The sequence below is a fragment of the Sciurus vulgaris genome, assembly GCF_902686455.1.
Source record: "Sciurus vulgaris genome assembly, chromosome: 4".
Classification (NCBI taxonomy): Eukaryota; Metazoa; Chordata; class Mammalia; order Rodentia; family Sciuridae; genus Sciurus; species Sciurus vulgaris.
Window position 1 is genome coordinate 48,341,053 of NC_136464.1, and position 22,680 is coordinate 48,363,732.

The following is a 22,680-nucleotide window of genomic DNA, read 5'->3' on the forward strand; positions in this document are numbered from 1 at the left end:
CAAATTCCAAACAATGAACTCTACTGTCAGAATGAACTTAAATAAAATTTTGTTTAATTCTAATGACATATACATTTTCAATGGTTGAAAATCCAGGTAGGAAAAGTACATAAAATGATTTATAAGTCAAAAACATTTCATACCAAAGGAATGGTTTTAACAAAACCGACACAATATCAAGAGAAAATGCACTGAACTTAAAACCTTCTGAAGCAGGCATTTCTTAAGATCATTATAGAAAATACAAAAAAGTTTGGGAGAGGAATGGCTGTTTATCTGTGGTGGGGTCAGGTCTTTGGTTAGTCCGAGGCTCGGTGTTCCTGTGCCTGCTTCTGCCAGCTGAGCCACTGCCTGGTGAAGAGAAAGCCATGACGCTCCGGGTCACCAGGAACATGAAAATTAATGCTGAAAATAAGGCCAAGATCAGTAGGGCAGGTGCAAAGCGTGTCCCTGTGGCCACTGCTGCAGCCTCCAAGCCTGGGCTAAGGCCAAGAACAGCTCTTGGAGATAATGGCAATAAAGTCAGTGAACAGCTGCAGGCTAGAGTACCTCTGAAAAGGGAAGCAAAACCATCAGCTACTGGAAAAGTTATTGCTAAAAAGCTTTCAAAACCTCTGGAAAAGGCACCTGTGTGTGTTCCAGAGTCTGAACCTGAACCAGAACCTGAACCTGAGCCTGTCAAGGAAAAAACACTTTCACCTGAACTTATTTTGGTTGATACTCCCTCTCCAAGCCTAGTAGAAACATCTGGATGTGCTCCTGCAGAATAATATCTCTGTCAGGCTTTTTCTGAAGTAATTCTTGCAGTGAATGATGTGGATGCAGAAAATGGAGCAGATCCAAATCTTTGTAGTGAATATGTAAACGATACTTATGCTTATCTGAGACAGCTTGAGGAAGAACAATCAGTGAGACCAAAATACCTACTGGGTTGGGAAGTCACTGGAAACATGAGAGCCATCCGAATTGACTGGCTAGTACAGGTTCAAATGAAATTCAGGTTGCTGCAGGAGACCATGTATATTACTGTTGCCATTATTGATCGGTTCATGCAAGATAATTGTGTGCCCAAGAAGATGCTGCAGCTGGTTGGTGTCACCGCCATGTTTATTGCAAGCAAACACAAAGAAATGCACCCTCCAGAAATTGGTGACTTGGCTTTTGTGACTAACAACACTTACACTAAGCACCAAATCAGACAGATGGAAATGAAGATTCTAAGAGTTTTAAACTTTGGTTTGCCCTCCCACCCTACCACTGCACTTCCTTCATAGAGCCTCTAAGTAAGATTGGAGAGGTTGACGTCAAGCAACATACTTTGGCTAAATACCTGATGGAACTATGTTGGACTATGATATGGTGCACTTTCTTCCTTCTCAAATTGCAGCAGGAGCTTTTTGCTTAGCACTGAAAATTCTTGACAATGGTGAATGGACACCAACTCTACAGCATTACCTGTTATATACTGAAGAGGCTCTTCTTCCTGTTATGCAGCACCTGGCTAAGAATATAGTCATGGTGAATTGTGGGCTTACAAAGCGTATGACTATCAAGAACAAGTATGCCACATCTAAGCATGCAAAGATCAGCTCTCTTGCACAGCTGAATTCTGCACTAATTCAAGATTTAGCCAAGGCTGTGGCAAAGGTATAACTTGTAAATTTGAGTTAGAATACTTTATCTGCAAATAAAATTGGCACCATGTGCCACCTGTACATATTATACTACCTTTACATACTTTGAAATATAGGTTGTGGCCCTTTTTATTTTTCATAGCTTAACTCACTTTACTGTGGTTGCTTCCTATTCTTGGATAACCTAAAAATTGTCTTAAAAGGATTTTTTTTTTAAACTCCTTTCAGTTTACTATGGGATCCAACTGATGTATATAATTGTTGCCTACATGTTAATATACTTGTTTTATATACCTGGCATTTGCTTTTTAATGAGGTGGTAAAAGTACCTAAAACTGTTACTTCCATTAGGGTATATTGCATGTGAACCAAGTCACCTTGGAGAATCTTCTACCTAGTTCTGTTTTTAAAGTAAAAGACTACCACCTCATCCCTAGTCCTTCTTTCTGTTTTATTTATTCTGAGGGTTTCTGCCCTAACTGTGATTTACTTTAACCATTAATTTTGAGCTATCAACTAGTATTTTTTAAATGTTTTCACTTTGAAAAAATTTACATTCTAAACCCAGTTTCCATGTTATGTATTTATCTTTTTGTTTAATGGTTTAACAAAATAACAGGATGCTCAAAACATACAAATGTATCCTTTTAAGAAAAACTTACCCCTCTCTTCTCAATCCCATTGAAGATTTGAAATGTATCCTTTCATGCCTTGTGTGAATCTGACATATAAGTTGTCATTTTTTTACAAAATAGGTTCCTTCTGTACAGTGATTCTTTTCAATGTATATAGACCTTCCTGGATTTGTGCATCACATTACATATTATGGATGAACTGCAATGTATTCAGCTATTGTCCTGTGGACATTCAGATTGCATTTTCTCTTTCCTTTATGGAACATGCTATTGAAGTATCATTTTATACTACACTTTTATCTATGCTAGACTTCTCAGAGTATGCATTTTAAGTTCTAAAAGGTGGAGCCAGATGATTTTCCCAGAGTCATTAGTAGCATGCAAATGTGCTGGTTTTTTCTGCATCATTGTTAGAATTGAAGGTCTTCAACTGGCAAATATATATATATATATATATATATATATATATATATATATATATATATATTCTATCTCATTTGTTATTTTAATTTACATTTCTGGTGGCAAGTTGAATAAACTGTCTTATCAATGTGAAAAAAGTTTTGAACTGTCATAAAGTAAAAATTTATATAGATGAAGCTAAGGGGTAAAAAAACTATCAAATATATTAAAACCATCTAAAGCCAAATTAAGATATAATTAAACTATATAACTTAAAAATAGATTTAAGTGCATCTTCTTTGTACAATTTAATTGACGTGTAAAAACTGCCAATTAGAATGCAATTAATACATATTTGCAAGCTTTTTGGCCATTTTGTAAATATTAAAAAGTGAATTGCTAATTGGAAAATAAAAGCTTACATATACACAATAAACACACAAATGGTCGAAAACTCACTACAAAATTGTATGGGAAAAAAACATATCCACACCCAACAAAGACTTCCCAGGCACCTGCATCCAGAAACACCCCCACAAACAAGCAGCTTTATCGTTTGGAGCAAAACCAAGTGCCTATCTATAAAATGCCACTGAATGCAAGCGCCTGAAAAATCTCCACTGGGTATGAGCATGTCTTCTCCCACACAACCTTGACCATTATAGAATTGCATTAGAACTTTGTAATGTTTATGTTAATAAGTTAACAGTCTTTGGAACTGTTTATTTTGGGTTGAGTTTTGCTTTTTTAATTTAAAAATTATCTTGCATCAATAGGATATCTGTCGCCGCCTGTGGCAACAATCCCGTGGATATTTGTTACCACCTGAAGCAACAATTGCATGGGTATTTATCAGAGGTGGAATGGAAATAAACTACTTCTATTTCTGAGCTGCTTCCTTGCTTGCTTATTCCCTAGCTTATTGAGGAAAAAGAGCTTAGAGGAAGAGAAGCTTTGAGAGAAAGATAGGCTTTGCTTATAGAAAGAGAGACTTTGCTTTTAGAGGAAGTTTTTAGAGAAAGAGAGGCTTGCTACGCTTATCAGAGATCTATTTCTTCTTAGAGTTCTGCTGCTTCTTCTTAGAGGTGCGTCCTGCATCCGGTGAACTAGGTGCTATCTATCTGAGGGCTAGCTGCTTCTTCTCTCTGCTAGCTGCTTCTTTTCTCTGCTAGCTGCTGCTTTCTGCCTTCTGCCTACTGCCCGCTTATATTCCCTCCAGGAGGCGGAGGGCGGAGCCACGCTAGTTGAGATCAGGCGAGGAGCCAGCTGCCCTATCACGGCAAAGGTCAAAATGAGCAGGCCTGAGCAGGAGCACTCGGGAACACCTGTGCACATGTTGTGTGCATGGACTTAATTGAATACGGCCAATGACAAAACACCTGGGTGTGCTTATATTAATCAACCTCCTCACTGCCGATGTGATCAAAACAACCCCTGGCTGGCCGCCAGGCACCATCCCGGTGCAGCCCACATGGCATAGCCCCCAACAGATATCCACACTGCAGATTTGTCAAGGACTATGTCATACATTAGAGATGCATATAAATGGACTATTTTATGAGGAAAATCATTTGAAATTTTAAAATTATGATACTTACTTTATGCACAACTTCAGAAACACAGAATTGAAGATAAATCCAGTGAGGCACAGATGTGGCCCTATCAAAACACTACCATGCAATGTGACTAGCAAATATGATACAAAGACAAACAACAAAATAAACATTTTGGCAATCCTATACAAAAGGGGTCCTGTCACAACAATGAAGCTGGTCTCTCAGTCCCCCTGACATTGCTGGTGGGGGTACGTTGTTTATAAAATGTTGTCCAGTGCTGGGGCTGCAGCGTTCTGGGTGCTCTGGCAGGAGTGAAAGGGTAGGAATTGGAGGACCAGCTCTCTGATGCCTCTCTTGTTGACCTGGCTGGCTCTGTGTATGGATTATTGGGTTGTGTGGCACTGCTGGAGTGGTCACCATTGTCACTTTTTCCTGGAGTGCACTAGGCACAATCACTGCAGTCTTGGAAGTTGTTTTGTTCACATTGTTTTCCCCGAGTTTTTGGTAGAATCTGCTGATCCATTAAATTTGGAACAAATAGTAGTAGGGGTATCTTTTCTATGAAGTCCTTCAAAGTAGGAGTCTTGTAAAATTGGTCTGCATTTACATTTCCCACATTTCTGCTGTTTCTCTCACTAGGAGGGCTGGCAAGAAGTAACCTATCTACAGGCAAATTTACAGGTCTAATCTTGGTCCTTGGTGTATGCCTCTGCATATTGTTTGTTGCTGTATCAGATTTCAAAATAAGTGGCTTACTGGTTTTACAAATATTGTCCATCTTTTGGGATGATGATTCAAGTTCTTTGAGTCATGCATCACATTTCCAATGCATTTTACTTGCATTCTTATTTTTCAAATGATGTAGTTGATTCAAAATTTTTGCTTCCACTATCTTCAGTGTGGATATCTCCTTTGAAGAAAAATATACTGAATTAATGGATTGTTCTGAGTCTCTTCCTTCAAAACCTCTGTTTTGATCAACCTGAGGCGTAATAACACCTGCACTACACATACCATCTTGAGGCTGTAGGAACCCATCAAAGAGCTTCTGTGAGTAAATAATGAGGAACTCTACCAACTATGCCTAATAGGAGCAGTTGTGGGCCTTGGCCTAATGAGACTGGGTCCAAATATCACTCCCAAGGCTTTGGAGTTCATCTTGTTTTCTTCTGCATGATCTACTACCCACTTAAGATGTACATTGAAGAAATGAAGACTGTTAAAATTTGATGTTAGCAATTATCTTAGAAGGTCCTTCCTTTTTAGAAGAATTTGGTTTATTTCTATATACATATTTGGATATTTTTTATCCTCAGGGTTATCCTTTTTGGTTTCTTATTCTTCATTAATATGTTGTATCTCTTTTGCAAGGTCTATAAGTTCCTTGTATAATAAGAATAAAATAAGTGGTTCTGGGACCTGTCGAAGGTATAATTTTAAGACCTCATAGATGTCAAGGGAATTAAATTCTGAAAGGTCTACCAAGTGCATTCCATTCTCCAAAGCTTGACACAGTTTTTCAGCTTTTGTTTTCTTTCCACTAACATGATAAATTCCCTATAAACACAGGCTCTATTTTCAATCTCTGAGGCACATATTTGAGTATAAAAGGAATGGCATCTGGCTCCTTTTTTGCAACTTGTGTGACTTCTGCTCAAAATAAGTGTATTTTTTCCAGAAGTTTCTGATGACCACAGATAATGACTAAGTTTTCCAGACATTTCAGATAACAAACAAGGAGACCTCTTCACATTCAACACCCTGGAATACTACAATGCCTTCACAATCTCTGCATTTTGTGGGGAATCTCAATATTCAGAACTTGTGAGTGACAGCTGCTTTTGACATCAGTGTTTTCTTAAATGCTCCAAGGGAACTGGGTCCAGCTTCTGAAGGAGAAGGTGGCTCCCTTTCATCTAAATCATCTGCAGAAGACATGGTTCCACTGGACAGAGTTCATGGAAGTTTTCGATGAAAGTCTCCTGGACTTACAGAGTCTGAATCCAAAGATCTAGATCCACTGCTCCCTCTAGTACTCTCAGTCAGTAAACATCCCAGTGTCCCTGATCTTATGAAAGAAGAAACTGTTAGGTGAAAGCATCCAGAAACCACTCCGGATGCAGGAACTCACGCAAGAGATTTTATTAAGCAGAGTGTCTGCTGTCAGCAGAATATCTTCCTGCAAGGTGAGAGAAAGAAAGCGAAAGAGTGAGCAAGAGTGAGAGTAAGAGCGAGAGAGAGAAAATGAGAGTGAGGAGAGAGAAAGAACAAGAAGCGGGAGAGCAAGTGAGAGTGAGGAGGGGAGAGGGAGATAAAAAAAAGTGAGAGAGCGCGAGAGAGTGCACACAAGAGCGAGGGAGAGAAAGAATGGTGGTGGAGCTACTCTTAAGTAGTCTAATTTCGCAGGCTAATAACAGACCAATGACTGACAATAATGTTCGCAGGCTGACAATCTGGATCAATGACTGCCGAGAATGTTCACAGGCTGTCAAGCAGACCAATAGCTGGCTAGGATATTTGCAGATTGACTTCTGGGTTGTAAAATGGTGTAGGGTCAGGCAGAATACTGGCAGCAGCTGATGCCAATATTAGGTCTGCACTGTTAGAGCGTCTGTCCTCTTCAATTTTATTACAACTGTCAGGAAGGCACCCAGCATCCTCTATAGAGTCAGCAAGGCCATGTCGAGATGCCTGGGAACTTTTCAGTAATGGTTTATTTACATTCCCATCAACTTTTCCTTCTTCCGTTGAATTTGTAGCCTCCACAAGTTCACTGTACTCTTGGCCTGGATCATAAAGTTTGGCATTATCAGAGAGAGACTGGGAACTCAATGCAAGGGAGGCAGCCTGCAGGTGCTGCATCTGGAAGAGGTTAACTGTTACAGCTTTAAGGGTAAGATCACACTGGAAAACAAGTGTCCTGAGTTGTGTTAAAATTTCTCTTTTGGTATTTTCTAGATCATGTCGTCTTTCTTCAACATTTGTTACACAAACTTTGTAGAGTTCACTTGCTGCTTCTACTTTTAGAAGAGCTTCCTCTTCCAACTTTAGCTTTTTTTCTAGTTGCTTGTTGAGATTTTTTGCTAATCCACCACTTGAGCACTGATGATTCTCCTCTGCATGAAACATGGACGATTTTGCTTTTTCATATGCATCTTGACATTGCATGCATAACCATTTTACCTTTTTGAGAGCAGTTTGTTTCAAGCATTTATTTTGTTCCTGAAATAAAGTTCCTTTATTTCTTTCCTTTGTTTTTCCATTTCACTTTTTCCTCCCCAGCAGAGGATGCACAAATTTGTTGGTTGGAGAACTGCAATTGTTGTAAAAGGTGACTTTTTTATGTCATTGAGGAGAGCACTGGTAAATACATACTGTAGTGGCATAAACTCCTATAGTCCAATGTTAACTCTAGTTGCCTCTGCCAGCTTTACAATATTTCTGGTGGACTCCAATTCCAAGTTAAGTTTTTTTTTCAACCCGTGACACTGTTAGGGCGGTTCAAGACGGTTGGATGGGGGCAGGGCCTCAAGTAGCTTGCGCATACGCCGAGAAACAATGTAGCCTGCACATGCCCAAAGGAGCAACCAATCAGGCACTGACAAACGACCCCAGCCAATCCCAGGAGGACACAGGAGTCCTCAAGCTTCCCCTCCGCGACCCTGGGTGATTAAAATGCTGCCCCATCAGGGCCAGGTGCAACTTCTCCCAACCAGGGCCCTGGTGGGCCCTTGCCTGAGAGCCATCCCACGTTTTTCTTTTTGATTTATATCTGGCCTGCCTGTTCTCCAATAACCAACCTCTGATCAGGTTACCCAAGTCTGATCTTACAGACACTATGTTGTTTGTATATTTTGACCATATTTTAGCATATGACAAGGCCATTTCGATAGTATTTCTTAACAGCACCCTGTCTAATTCTGTAGGAGAAAAATTTTCTATTTCAACTGAGTCCACAGAAATGTTTTCTAAAGACTTATTTTCCTGAGAAACATGCAGTCGTAGCAATGAGTCATTGCGTACTTCTCCCATAAGGAAGTTTGTAAGGATAGTCCCAATGTTGTGGGGTCCCGTAATCGACGCATAGTGATGCTACCAGAAACTAAAGTAGGAAAAAAGTTTATTTTGGGGAAAGAAAAAAGGAAAAAGAAAACAGACTGGCATGTCAGGATCAAGTGGGGCAGTAGTGGGGAGTGGCTTAAGCAAGCTAGCTTTTAAAGTGAAAACCCATTTTAAAAAAAAAAAAATCCTGGCAGGCTTACAATAGGGGCCTTTTTCCTTTTTTCCTCCCCGCCCCCACCCCCAAGGAATGCAAGCAGCCAGCTCCAGCTTATCTATTTCAGGCTGCACCTGGTGAGTTAGCAGGGCTAGCTAGTGTGGGGGGATCCAGAGTACCCATGTCTTGAACCTGCGGCTTCTTGGGCCTCCGGCGGGATGGGTCACAATGACCTTAACTCATGGCTACATTATTTCATCTCAGGTATTGTCCTTGTATTTCCCACAGCACAACTCAAAGATTTTATTCACGCTCATTTTGGTTTGGTCAATCTTAACTAGATTTATTTGTTTTATATCGGAGGGTCTCTACCTCTTTTTATAAGGGAGTTTCTACTCTTTTACACCAAAGATAAATGCCAAAGTTTCAACAGAAGAAAACATTTCTCAGAATAGACCGTTTTTGTTTTCTTCATTAACTTCTGTAAAATTCATAGCTTTCACTTTTTCAGTAAGCACTCTGCGGCATTTTGAAGAGCAACAGAATTGAGGTTCTGATGCTTATTCATTACAGACTTTAAAACACGAAGAAGCTCATCCAGACCTATATGAATGACTTCTTTAAAACAGTCTGAAGGAATAGCTTCTTTCAAATACAGTAACACATGGGAGAACTTCCTGATATCATTCACCAACTCCTCGATGCAGTCCGGATCAAAAATAGAGTTAGAACTTACGAACTTGAGCCCCACCCATTTCAGAAGCTATAACATCAGCAGAGAGTTGGCCTGATGCCCAAATGCGGTTTTTCTTTGCCTTTTTCTGTTTGTGAGCAATCATCCTCTCATTTAACAGTCAGAAAAAGTGAAATCCTCAACCCTTGTACTAGTCAGACTGAAACTGCAGGGGACATCGCCAAACTTCCAAAAAAGATCCCAGTGGGAAAGATTGACGTGAAGACCCGGGGAAGAAAACCAAGGAGTAAAAGAGCCCCTGAATTCCGCAGGGAGGTGATGAACGCGGGAGGCTAGAAAAGGGAAAGAGGCTGCGGGACGCAGGGTGGGGAGACACGGATGAGGACAGAGTCCGCCCGCAGCGGTGTCACCCCACTCCGGCTGCCCACCGAGGTCCACAACGTCCCCACAGCGCCCGCTCGTGGGCTCCCGTCGCCAGGGTCCGAACCTCCCGGAGGACCCCGCCCCGCCCGCAGCCGCCTCCGCTCCGGGCCACCGCGTGGCCTCCTCGCCCCCAGACGGCAACTGGCCGGTGGCCAGCGCTGCAGACACGAACTCGTCAGCCTCCAGAGCGAGCGTCGCCGTTGTACACTCACGGCGAAGTTCCATCCCGCGTCCCGGACACGGACGCCCGCCCAACGCTCACAGCCGCCGCGGTCTCCAAAGGCTGGAGCTCGCCGCCCCCATCCCCCACGCACGACCCACCGACGCCCGGCCAAGCCCTGTGCACAATTTTTATCAATTTAAAAATGAAATTTTAAAAGAACAAGAATACTTCCACACCATCAGAATGAAACTAAAACAGCAAATTTAAAGTCATTTAGGTAAACTGATCTATAAGGCAGGCAAGTGGCTGGGAACATTTCTCAGAGTTCGGGGCTTGCCTAGCATGTGCAATGCCCTGGATTCAATTCCCAGTCCTGCAAAAAAACAATATAACACAGACAACAGGAGTATAGTTGCTCTGGAAGGTCTACAGTTCCCCATGATGCATCCCGGGCTTCTCAAACTCCATCCTTCAGATGAATCAAGTAGGATCTTGTAAAACTGCAGGTTCTAATTTAGGCATGATTAAGCAGGTGTGATTAAATCAAGCAATCAAGCTTGATTAAGCCAGGCATGATTGGGATACTGTGATTAGGTTAAGACTGATAGGATCAAGTGTAGAGTACATAGGCGCTTCTGCACCTCTAGCGGGCTCTCTTTGATGTAGACCACTTTGAATAGCCAGGAAGGAAAAAAAAAAAAATCTAGAACTAGAAATCAGATGGTTCTCTCCTGGTTCCCGGAGGAGGAGGTTGATTTCTATATGTGCCAACATGTTTTTGTCAATAATAAAAACTTCATTGGGAACGCAGCACTCAATGTAAACAGTATTTGGAGGCAAAAACAAAGAGCACTGTTCAAGGGCTAAAAATGCCCAATTGGATTAGTCAATTGGAATTTGGAGATTGAGGTCTTTTGCAAGTAGAATGAATCCAGTACTTTTCAAATACTAACTTTGTTCTAGACATTGGTGTAAAAATTCAAATCCACTCCTTCCGGTCACCATTATCCCATCTTATAGTGGAGGACACAGAATTCTTGCCAAGGTTGCTGACTAGCCCAGGTGGTGGACTCCCCCCCACACCATCAGTCCTGAGGGAACAATACACCACAGAGAAGTGAGGATTCCTAAAACCAAGAGGTGGGGGAAATTGAGAATTCCTCCTCACCACTCTACACTGAAGATTGCTGCAGCCTGTGCCACGGGACAGCTAGCTAATGATAGCAGGCTGGACAGTATGTGAAGCCAGGTTGGAGAACTTGGCACATTCTGCTCTTGTACCCTTAAGTCACCTTAAGACAGACAGTCATCAGCAGGACCCTTAGCACAATAGTATTGTTATGGGGCGCAACTTAAGAACAGACCGACCACCACCGAGAAGTCCAAATTTGAGAGTGTTTATTAAGCCCACCAGCTGACTGTCTCACACAATGCCCCAAAAAAAATGGCTATTGGGAGAACAGCCCCGACCACATGGTTGTAGGGGTTCTTATACCAAAAATCACATCAATCATAAGTGTCTGTTGCTATGATTCAAAATTACAAACTAACATCATGAGATCATCGACAAAGGGGGAAGTGGGTCAAAATGACCCTTACCTAGGTACAAACTAAAGAATAGTTACTAACATCCACACAATCACGGTTCACATGGTACATTGTTTAGGAGCAATAGGAATCAAAAGAGAGCAATTCTTTACTACATAGGAGTTGCCATTGTATATTATTAAACATGTCACACTAAGTAACTGATGATGGGCACAGAGGTGGGATGTTCCCATGGGAGAAGCTTATTTCCTACGTAACATGGAGTCTCAGAGCAAAATGGAGTCTGTTTAGTCATTTCCCTTAGAGTCTGGCCTATGACATTCTCATGGAGCCAGGTCTGTCAGCCCATCACAATATCAGTGCCCATCAAAGTCAGCAATGGGGGCAGGGCAGGCAGTGTGGGAAGTTCACAACAGGTCATTCACTCCACCGTGCTCCCAACCAAATCGCCAGGATCGTGGATTAGATTAATTCTTCCTGATTTAGAAGTGAAATCCTAGCCAAAGGAAGGGCTAGTGGATTGGCCTCAAACAGGGACAAAAGATTCTGTGGTCCCTGGATTCTCTTTAAATCACTAGGGCTAGAAATGTCACCAAATGGGGTTCATGGAGGTCCCCCAAAAGGGAAAAGGGGACTTCAACTCAGTCCCAGCAGGTTCTCGAAATTTCAGGATGGAATTTCAGGATGTGTCTAAAGAGGCTCAAGCTGAAAAGCTGAAATTTACCCAGGATAACAAGCATTAGAGCAGGACGTGCACTCAACGGGAGAGGAGAGGAGTGAGCTGCACTGTTGGGGTCTCAGACTCTTTTTTTTTTTTTGGTCCCTGTCATTGAACCCAGGGGCTCTTAATCACTGAGCCACATCCCCAACCCTCTTATATTTTATTTAGCAACAGGGTCTCACTAAGTTGCTTAGGGCCTTGCTAAATTACTGAGGCTGGTTTTAAACTTGCAATCCTCCTGCCTCAGCCCCCTGAGCTGCTAGGATCCAGGCTTCTTCTTTTAAAGGCCACTTTATAAATGGTGAGCGGGAGAAGTACATGGGTTGGTGTGAGTTTGATAAACTCATTCTTTTGATCACGGAGCACAGAGTGCGTCACAGTGGTCTAGTTCTAATAATCTTCATGGTGACATCATCTAGTTACTAGATAGCAACTAGATGGATCTGTATCGTGGCTCTCTAGCAATCTATAACAATTCCTCTCTCTCAACCTCTCTTCCTTTAATTAGTCTAAAAATACATTCTGAAAGCTAGCAAGGTATATAAGCACTGGTTAACTGGACTTACAGTGTTCTAAGGTTTAGTGGGCCTCTTAAGAATTTAGGCCTAGAGGAAATACCGGCCTGGGGAGTGACAAAGAGGGAACTCGTGGAGGGGTTGTTTTTTTTTTTTTTATGTTCTTTTATATATTTATGTTTAAGAGTGTGAATTTTAAAATAGACACTATTTACTTTAATTCTATCAGAAATATATTTTAAACCTTCAAAAGCCTGTTTCTTAAATATTCATGTTACTTTTATTTCATAATGCATGATTGAGATTCTCTTCTTGTGTTGTTTTCAACCTTAATCCTTAGAAAATAGAATTCAGAATTTACTAATGACTCTTATTATAGAAGACAGTATATATAGACATATATATCACATAAGCTTTAATCAAAACCAACTTTATAAATTTAGAATGGATAAACACCCATCTGTTACTATAAGATGATATGAAATTGTTAATGTTCATGAAATGCAAATTCTCTGAAAATATTCTCCTCAAAGAGGAAAGATAACAGTAAAGAAATAATATAAACAGTATTAATTAAAATTTTTATAGTTACAAATGTTGCTAAATCTAGCAGGATAGTTAAATTACTTCTAAGAATGAATGTTTTAAGGACTCTACCAGTGGTGCTTTTAAATCACATGGACATACATTCTAATATTTGTGCTTTTTGAGTTTTTAGGCTTAAAGTAACAATCCTTCTTTCCCCCATAGAGTCAATGAATTAGAAAGCAGTGTGACAGAGAAAGGAAGCACTTTATTAACAGTGAGCCAGCATGTTGCAGAACAGTTGTCTACCACCTTTCAACAACCATCTTACCCTTTGCCCTAAGGGAGAATCTTTTATATGATAACATTTTATTTTTTGTGGTGCTGGGGATTGAACCCAGGGCCTCCTACTTGAAAGGCAAGCACTCTACCCACTGAGCTATATCCCCAGCCTATATGATTTTTCAAGGGAAAGTATATGGGTCCCAGTCAGATGGGCACCTCAGTTGTCCCATGTTTTGGAAAGCAGCCTCTCCTGCCACACAGGCTGTGTGCATCAACTCTCTTTCACATGGGTTGGCAAGAGGTGGACAAAGTTGATATCCAAAGAGGACATCAATGATCAAAGTTTCTGTCGATTAGAGTGGATTGCGTCCAGTTTTTCTTGTGGTCAAGGTTCCTGGTGAGCACCCTTCCAGGTGTGACCTTCTTTGGTAACTTGGGAAAAGGGAGTGCTCTGGAAGAGACAATTCTGTGCATTCCCAGCTTACTTCAGTGTTCAGTTCATCTCTGAGAAGCTTCAGTCTGGGGTGGTGGCTCAGTGGTACAGAGCTTGACTAGCTGGAGTGAGACACTCGGTTTGATCCTCAGCACCACATAAAAATAAATAAATTAAATAAAGATATTGCCTGTATAAGAAAAACTTTCCGCTTTTCTGAGGATCTTCTCAATCACTGAAACAATTGTTCTGGATTCCATTCTTGTTCTTGAGACATACTATATATATATTTTAAAAAATTTGTGTCTATGCACTTATTAAACAATCAGTGAACAACTACTATGAGCCATGAATGATAATGGATAATGGAAAGACACAGTCTGCATTTAAGTAGTTTATGATTTTGGTAGACTTCATCCTCTTCATAGTTATAATAGAGTGGCAAATAAACTCTGTTTTAGCAGTCTTCCTTTTTTTTTTTTTTTTTTTTTTTTTTGTACTGGGGATTGCACCCAGGGCTCTTTACCACTGAGTCACATTCCCAGCCCTTTTTATTTTTTTTTATTTTGAGATAGGGTCTCACTAAGTTACTTAGGGCTTTGCTAACTTGAGAAGGCTGACTTTGAACTTGAGATTTTCCTTCTTCGACCTCCTAAATTGCTGGGAATGCAGGCATGGGCCACCTCACCTGGCCATCAGTAATCTTAATTATGTTCAATTCAGTTAATATTTAACAATGCCTCTTTGGTATTCATATCCAACTCATGGATATGAGCCATACTTTTGCAATCAATATTCATTTCTGGATAGTTTCTCAATCTTCTTCATCTAACATTCACATTGTTTCAAGAATATCTTTGATGTTTTCCTCCCATTAATTTCCCCCACATAGTTTTATCCTCGTAAAGCTCATACCACAAAAATATTATCAAATGTTTAACTGTTGAGCTTCCCTGGTATATCCAAAAAAAGTAAAAACATGCTTTTTTCCTCGTATTTCACTTTCAACAAACTTTTAAAATTATATATCTAGTGCAGAGAATCATGTTATATATGACCGGCGCAAAGATGAACAATATGTCCAAGTGCCTCCCTGTAGCTGCCTTGCAATATACCACACTGTAGCTTTGATAAATAAGTTGGCACAACTTGCAATGCCATGAAGATATTTTTCTCTTTAAAAGTTAAAATATGTCAAGACACACAACATTAACCAAAATGAATTGATTCTTTCATATTCCAACTTATATTTGGAAATGAATAGCTTTTCTTGGTTGGAACAAAATAGAGCTCTATCTTCTGTAGGGCTGTTACTCAGCATTTACTGATAAAGCTCAACGCATGATAAAGTTTGAAAGCACATGTCATAAAATTCTTCCCCACCAAGTTTTCACCAAGAAGACCCTGATTCGTGGTAATCTTTTCCTACTATTTTAGTAATAATCCTAGCAATAAAAATAAGTTGTCCAAAATTAAAATATTCAAGGATTTTATTATCTATGGGTATCTATTCAGATATTATGTCATAGAGAGTAGAAATTAAGTAACAAAGGATTAAAACTCACAATTCTGCATGTTCATAACAGTTTGCAATAATATATCATGTTCCTTAATCACCACAAGAAAAGGAAAATTTAGCACTGTCCATCAAGTTAAAAAATAAATTAACTTGTAATATAAAAGAATCATTAGAGATATAAGCACATAATCAAATACTTTCTTTTAACTTTATCTCAAAGGCATTCTGTAAGAGTTGGTTCAAAGCAGATAACTGAGAAAAAGACTAGAAAACATGATTGAAAAATGATTTCAAAACAAAACAAAAAAAAGGATTTCAAGGTTCCACTGCAGATATTGAGGCTGCCATCTGTAGAGAAATAGAAGCAGGTTTGAAGTATTAGAGATATGTTAAGCTAAACATAATATCTTACACTTGTCCTCTTCAGAACATATATTCTGCTGCTAGTTTTCAAAGATCAGATGTGGAATTGAAATTTTGCAAGTGAGAGCTAAAGCCATACCTGAGCCAGCCCAGAGATACCAATGAATTCCTATCTCTTATGTATTTATTTCACATTTTCAGACTCCTCTTAACTCAGTTTTGTAATATATTAAACAAATGAGTTGTTGTTTTTTTTAATTGTGGTGAGGGTAGAAAAAACAATTATAAGCATGCATTACAAAATGAACCATAATCTTTGTTTAACAGAAAGTTTCACATGCATTTAATGTTTCCTGATAATGTTTCAATATTCAGATTTATGAATTGGAAGTCTATCCTTAAAACATGGGTGAAATAGACATTATTACTTCATGTACATATATGACTACATTGCCAATGTGATCCTACATGTACAATCATGTATATATGATTTATTGAAATGCATAAATGCATTCTACTGTCATGTATAACTAATTGGAACAAATTTTAAATTTTTTTTTAAAAAAACATGATGAACTCAACTAGTCCTAAATCCTTTGCTTTGAGGAGATAGTTGACATTCGTCAAGAAAAGAATTCATATTTTAGTAAAGGTTATAAGGGAACTAATGACTCCTGAATGCCTTTCTACTTAGGAGTTTGCAAATAGTTTCTGTTTCCATATTTAAATGAACCTGGACTTGGGTGATCGCAAATAGACTTCCTTCCTTGGGCATGTCAATAGTTCAATACCACAATTATAGGGGGAGAATGAGCTAACACTCACATAAAGAAAAGCAACCTTGTGTGGATTTTATCCTAATAGCAATTAGATTTCTGACAGTTTATTGTTCACCAAGAGCTGGTTGTGTGTTCATTTTCTATTAAGTATAAGAATATTTTTAACCAGAGTTAAGTTCCTTCAATTCATGTTATTCCAACACCTAGGACTCTAGGAATTATGCACATACTGTATACCCGCACCCTCACAACCTCCCTCAAAATTTTACTCCAAATCTATGATATCTGGTGACTTTTTAAAATTGTTTAAATTCCAAATCAGGGGAATAAAACATAATTAGACTTGACTCTACTGACTCCACTTAGAAAAGGTGATAAATGAAACATAAGAAGTATGACTTAAACCTACTAGAGACTTTTAAAAGTTCTTTGTCCTCCAGTCAAAACCAGAATTTGCATGAGTCTAAGCAATTCATTTGTTTAAAAAGTATTGTAAAACTTCAAAAAATAATTTGTCTTTCTTTACAATTTTTGCTATATTCTTACTATTATTTCTATTATTACTATTATTTCTTCATTATTACTATTATAATGAAGAAATTTTATTAGTATTTTATTTCAGTTGAGATCAAAGAAACAAATTCTATCTGATTTTGTAGTACAATTTATTAAATTTCAATAATTAAAAAAAAGATATTGTGTCCATCTACAACTAACAAAAAAAAAGTAAAAATCAAAAAACCTCACTGGGCAGCTAATCCTGAAGAGAGAGCAGATGGGAGCAAAGAGAAACTTGTGAAAATCAGATCTCCCTGCTCAGGGCACTTACCTACACTTGCAGGAAGAACAGAGATGAGGGCCTGGTCGTTGCCATCTTCCTCTGTATACCATCATCCGTCCTGATTTGATGCCTGAAGGTAAAGTGAGCTCTTAAGCCAAATCATTGGACAGTGAGGAGAACAAGCCTATACTTGTATCACACGTATCCTCTGAAACAGATGTGTTGGAACAGAAGGACCCAGAATCTAAAAATGTTTCTTAAGTAGGTAATAAGAGAAAAGATCATTGGGCTGGGGATATAAGCTCAGTGGGTAGAATGCGTGCTTTGCCTCAAAAGCACAAGCCCCTGGGTTCAATCCCCAGCACTGCCAAAAAGAAAAAAAAAAAAAAAAAGTGAAAAGATCAGCAATATGTAGGGAGAACAAAAAATTGTTAAAAAGGAACTATGTGATAAAACCGTTGAAATAATCTAATAAATGGAAATAGAACAAATGAAATGTGATGGCTATAGTTGCAAAAATAATTTGTGATTGTGGAAGTCCCACTGTAGGACTTAAAGATATCAAATGTAATAAAAGAAATACTTGGGCTGGGTGCGGTGGTGCACACTGTGATCCCAGAAGCTCAGGAGGCTGAGGCAGGAGGATCATGGGTTCAAAGACAGCCTCAATGATTTAGTGAGGCCCTAATCAACTTAGTGAGACCCTGTCTCACAAAATAAAAAAAAATAAAATGAACTGGGTATGTGACTCAGTGGTTAAGCAGCACTGGGTTAATCCCTTTAAAAAAAAAAGAAAGAAAGAAAGTAAGAAACACAGAGGACAAGCAGAAACTCCAATACAGACAGAAAGAAAGGAAAAAATATAAGAGTAAAGGAAATATTTGAATAAATATTTCTAAAACTGAAATTATTTGAAAGGGATTATAAAGACCCAAACAAGACCCACGTTGAAAACACATTTAGAAGAAGATCTCAAATAATAAGAGGGGAAATAATCCAAGCAATGATGTGAGATGGAACCGACTGGGGTGCGGGGAAGGGATTTCATATTATCTTGTATACAGTTCAGGTTCAGATTTTCTTCATGGTGCAGATAATGTCCTTACAGCCTCTCAAGAGTTTTTTGGTGAGGGGTGGTTAAGGGGATCCAAACCAGGATCACGTCATTTTTGGTTTTGGTTTTGCCAGTAATAACTGGCTCTGTGTGTGTGTGTGTGTGTGTGTGTTTACTGGGGGTTAAACCCTCAGACACTTTGCCATTGAGCTACATCCCCAACACCCTCCCTTTTTTTATTTTGACACAAGGTCTTGCTAAATTGCTGAGACTAGCTTTAAATTCGGGATCCTCCTGCCTCAGCCTCTTGGGTTGCTGGAATTACAGGCTTGCTGTGACTAGTGTTTTGGGTTTTTTTGCAGGGGGAGTACCGGGGATTGAACTCAGGGGCACTCAACCATGGAGCCACATCTCCAGCCCTACTTTGTATTTTATTTAGAGACAGGATCTCACTGAGTTGCTTAGCTTCTCATTTTTGCCAAGGCTGGCTTTAAACTCACAGTCCTCCTGCCTCAGCCTCCTGAGCTTCTGGGATTTGCAGGGGTGTGTCGCCATGCCTTGCTATGACTAGTGTTTTTGAAGAGTTTGTTCAAGTTATGTTGAAAATGTCCCTCAATATTTTCTTGCCGCATGGTCAGACAGAAGTTAAACACTCTAATAGGAACCATCCCTGGTGAGCCTGGGTCCTCTTCATCGTATCCCATCCGTAGACACAAGATGAGGTTGGTGCTATTATTAATGACCCTAAGTTTCCTTAATCATTAATCATTGGTGTTCCCTCATTTTCTCCATTGTAAAGTCTCATCACCCACCAACCTGTGAATTCCTAAGGGATCTGTGGATCCTCACCAGAGGTTGAAGATTCCACTGATGATTCTGTCTCAACCAATTTTGACCATGAGTTTGGACCGTGGTGGATTTCCTATCATTTCACCTACATTTCTTAGTTGACTTTCTTCAGAGAGTTTTCCCTTCTCTGCCCCTCTTCCTTTTTTCATCTGTTTCGTATTTTAAGTGTCATTATGAACTCTTGGATTCTTTATTTTTGTCATTGTTTATTTTGATGCCCAAATTTTGCCAGTGGAAGCCCTTTCAAGCTGGTTCCTATTGTCCCCTTTAAGTGCCTTCATTGTTTTTTAACTATTTTTCAGTGAGGTGTAATTTTCCTTCCATAGCCCTAGAATTGGCCTTTTCTCTGAGCAGTCTGGCTTCCCTTTATTAGAAAAAAGTATTTAGAAACCCAGATCTGGTGTGTCCCTTGCAGCTAAGGGTGTCATTGCTTAACTGTTCAGGGAATAGAGCTAAGGAAATAGATTTTTTTAAATCATGAACTGATACTGATACCTTGCAATTCCAGTTTGATACCACAAGGTTCTTCTTCTTCTTGTGCTTCCTGCTCACACTGTGAGAATCCTGGCTCTGATAACATCAGTGTTGACTCACTCAATCAGTCCTACAGCACATATACCATTGCATGATTACTGCTTTTTCAACCAGTATTACCACAAGCAAGAAATCATCTTTGCAAGTCTTTTTATCCTTATATCAGAGCAGTTATCTTTCTTTTTATCCTTATATCAGAGCAGTTATCTTTTTTTTTTTTTTTTTTTTTTTTTTTTTTTTTTTTTTTTTGGCACTGGAGATTAAACTGAGGGCACTCAACCACTGAGCCACAACCGTGCCCTGTTTTCTATTTTATTTTACAGACAGTGTCTCACTGAATTGCTTAGTGCCTCACCATTGCTGAGGCTAACTTCGATCCTCCTACCTCAGCCCCCTTCTCCCCAACACCCCACCAGCCACAGGGATTACAGGCATGCCACCGTGCCCAGCATCAGAGAAGTTATCTTTTATCTTCTTGTGAATATGCTATTGGTGTTCAGTTGGGTTTCAAGTTTATTTGCTAATTGGTATTCAATTTGGGGGTTTTCTTTTTCTTCATACTTCTTAATTATATCTTATATCCTTTAACATATAGGACATTGACAAGGTCCCAAAAGGAAAACTATATAATAAGGTAAAATGGAGAAATCTCCTTCTCCTTCTCCTTTTATTTTTCATAAAAATAAAAATCTTATTTTTATTTACCCTTACATAAAAATCATAATTACCATCTGACTTATCCTACCCATGTATAATTTTCAAATAAAAGCAAATACACATGAATATTCTGATTTTGCCTTTTTCCTGTGTGTGAGTTCCTGCAATAGACGCCCACCATAAAGTAGATTCCCCAGACAAAAAATGAGCAGAGTATCTTTCACAAAATATCCGGCATGGGTATTTCAGTTGCCCATCCCTCACAGAGTAATGAATCCCACTAAGAACCAGTTTTTCAAGAACTTTCTACTTCCGAACTCTCTAGAGTCCTCTACAGTCTCCATGAACTGAAACATCAGATAACCAGAGTTGAATTCGTTTACTTCCCTTTCCTGCTACTGGAAATTGAAATTACCCAATCAAGACAAGCCCAGGTCTGATCAACACAAAAGTCCTAAAGAAGGAAGACTAGATTTGCATGAATCTTAAAGGTACTTTATTCCCAAGGAAAAAATAACAAATGATAACCCTCAGAGTTGATAAAGTAACAAATCACATTGTAAACCTTTGTTGTTATTGTTTGCTTTTATGAGCAAAAGAGGCAGAGGGAAGGGAACAGCCCTGGGTCTTTCAGTGACACCTCTGTTCCGTCACCCAACACTTACTAGCTATCTTGCCTTGAGTAAATGACATCCTCTAAAGAGTCTCAGTGTCTACTCACTCTTGTTTTGTTTGCCTTCCTTTATCCCTGTTTCCCTCACTGTCCCCAATCTGGGACAATAATTTCAATGTGTTTTCTATACATGTATTCCTGCAAAAATGTACAGTGTTGTTTTGTGACTGTGTATTTTTTATTTCAGTGAACAGTATGTAATATATTTGTAGCGCCAAGACGCATTCATGTTGCAATAGGTCAATTGCTACTAAACTTTGGCATCTGGAAAGGGCTCTGAGGATTCTCTGAATTTGGTAACTGACTTATCTGATTTTCATTTAATTCTTGACAATTTGCCAAGGAGAGCCAAGTCACCCTACATTCCGTGTTGCTCCCTTAAAGGGGCGGGGATCTGCCTTTAGGAAAGTATGATAGCCAACAGAAATCTACATAATTTATGAACATAACAAATAATAGGGGGGAAAAAAGCTCTGTCTAACCAATTATCATAGCTCATCTTGGATGCCTCCAAAAAGCTATCTTTATTTTGGTTAACTTAGCTAGAGTTGCATTAAACTACACCAGCTATGAGCTGGAATCATGTTTGCACTCCATTTATAATCAGAATGCTGGCAAGAACTGAAGGACCCCCCACCCCCGCCTCATTTTACACTGGGAGAAACTAAGGAAAATAAACACCAACATCCCACAGCCTATTGGGTGGCAGACCTAGGTCCCTGACATCTCGCTGTTCTGCCAAGCTGCCTGTCAGCAGTGTTTGATGAACATCCGAAGTAACATTCTCAGCAGCACGCCTCACCTCCCAAATATTTTGTAAATCTCCTCCAAGAATGATGGCATTAAGGAAGAATAGTCTCTGTCACTATTAGTTGCCTCAACCCCCTGCATCCTGTTCAAGTTACTGGTGGCTGCCTTTGGTACTGTATCCATGGCAATGCTCAAATATTGCAAACACTCTAGAGGCCCAGAGTTCTTGCCATCAGTTAAAGATGCAACAATAATATTTTGCACATGTACACAGAATGGGGGTATTTATAGCATTTACGAAGTTTTAACATCTGCACAACAGAGCTTATGGGTTTATGTTATGGTATTAGAATATTTCCTAGGAAACTGAAAATAAATACGTTATGAAATTCCAATGTTCGATGTGTCACTACTGTTATCCTAGAACCTGTCATGTCTATAGCACACACACTTTGACCAAAGGAGGGATTATTTTTTAAGAGGAGGGATTTTTACTTCATCCCATGGTGTCCTTTGCATCTGCAGGAATCCCATTACAAAGCCACTCTATGGGATTAATAATAATATGAGCAAACATCAACTGAATGCTTACTGTGGGCCAGGGACTGTGCTAACAGCCTAGCTTACATTCTTTCATCTAATACTCACTTTGACCCCTAGGAGACAGATGCTGCTAGCCCATTATTCCCAGCTAAAAAATATGGGGACCTAAGGAATTAGTAGCTTATTTACAATCAGAACTAGTGAGTGATAGAACCAGGAATCAAATTTAAATCCCTGTCGCTCCAAAGCCTATGTTTGTAGTCCGTTCAGAACTAACTGGTTGTAAATTACTGAGGTAACCAGTAATTTAGTCCCAACCCATATCAATATATTCACAGTGAGATACATTTTCCTATGAAATACATATGTAAGTAGACTCCATTGTCTAATTTCTTATATAAATATTACTCCATTTCTACTTCAAGTAA

General features: G+C 39.4%; 1 long non-coding RNA gene and 3 pseudogenes across 4 annotated transcripts; 1 reads left to right on the plus strand and 3 right to left on the minus strand.

The window, feature by feature from the left end:
• Positions 1 to 267: 267 nt before the first annotated feature.
• LOC306658742 (G2/mitotic-specific cyclin-B1-like) lies at positions 268 to 2,331 on the plus strand (annotated as a pseudogene). Its single transcript has one exon. The product of its transcript is annotated as a G2/mitotic-specific cyclin-B1-like (transcript).
• Positions 2,332 to 4,426: 2,095 nt separating this feature from the next.
• On the minus strand, positions 4,427 to 5,027 carry LOC306658911 (rho GTPase-activating protein 29-like; annotated as a pseudogene). Its single transcript has one exon. The product of its transcript is annotated as a rho GTPase-activating protein 29-like (transcript).
• Positions 5,028 to 5,298: 271 nt separating this feature from the next.
• On the minus strand, positions 5,299 to 7,034 carry LOC306658912 (rho GTPase-activating protein 29-like; annotated as a pseudogene). The gene is made up of 2 exons: positions 6,949 to 7,034; positions 5,299 to 6,295 (listed from the first exon to the last, which is right to left on the minus strand). The product of its transcript is annotated as a rho GTPase-activating protein 29-like (transcript).
• An 8,188-nt stretch (positions 7,035 to 15,222) lies between these two features.
• LOC306659345 lies at positions 15,223 to 19,695 on the minus strand. The gene is made up of 3 exons (XR_013763278.1): positions 19,591 to 19,695; positions 17,241 to 17,322; positions 15,223 to 15,617 (listed from the first exon to the last, which is right to left on the minus strand). It is a non-coding gene; the product is annotated as an uncharacterized lncRNA (long non-coding RNA).
• Positions 19,696 to 22,680: the final 2,985 nt, after the last annotated feature.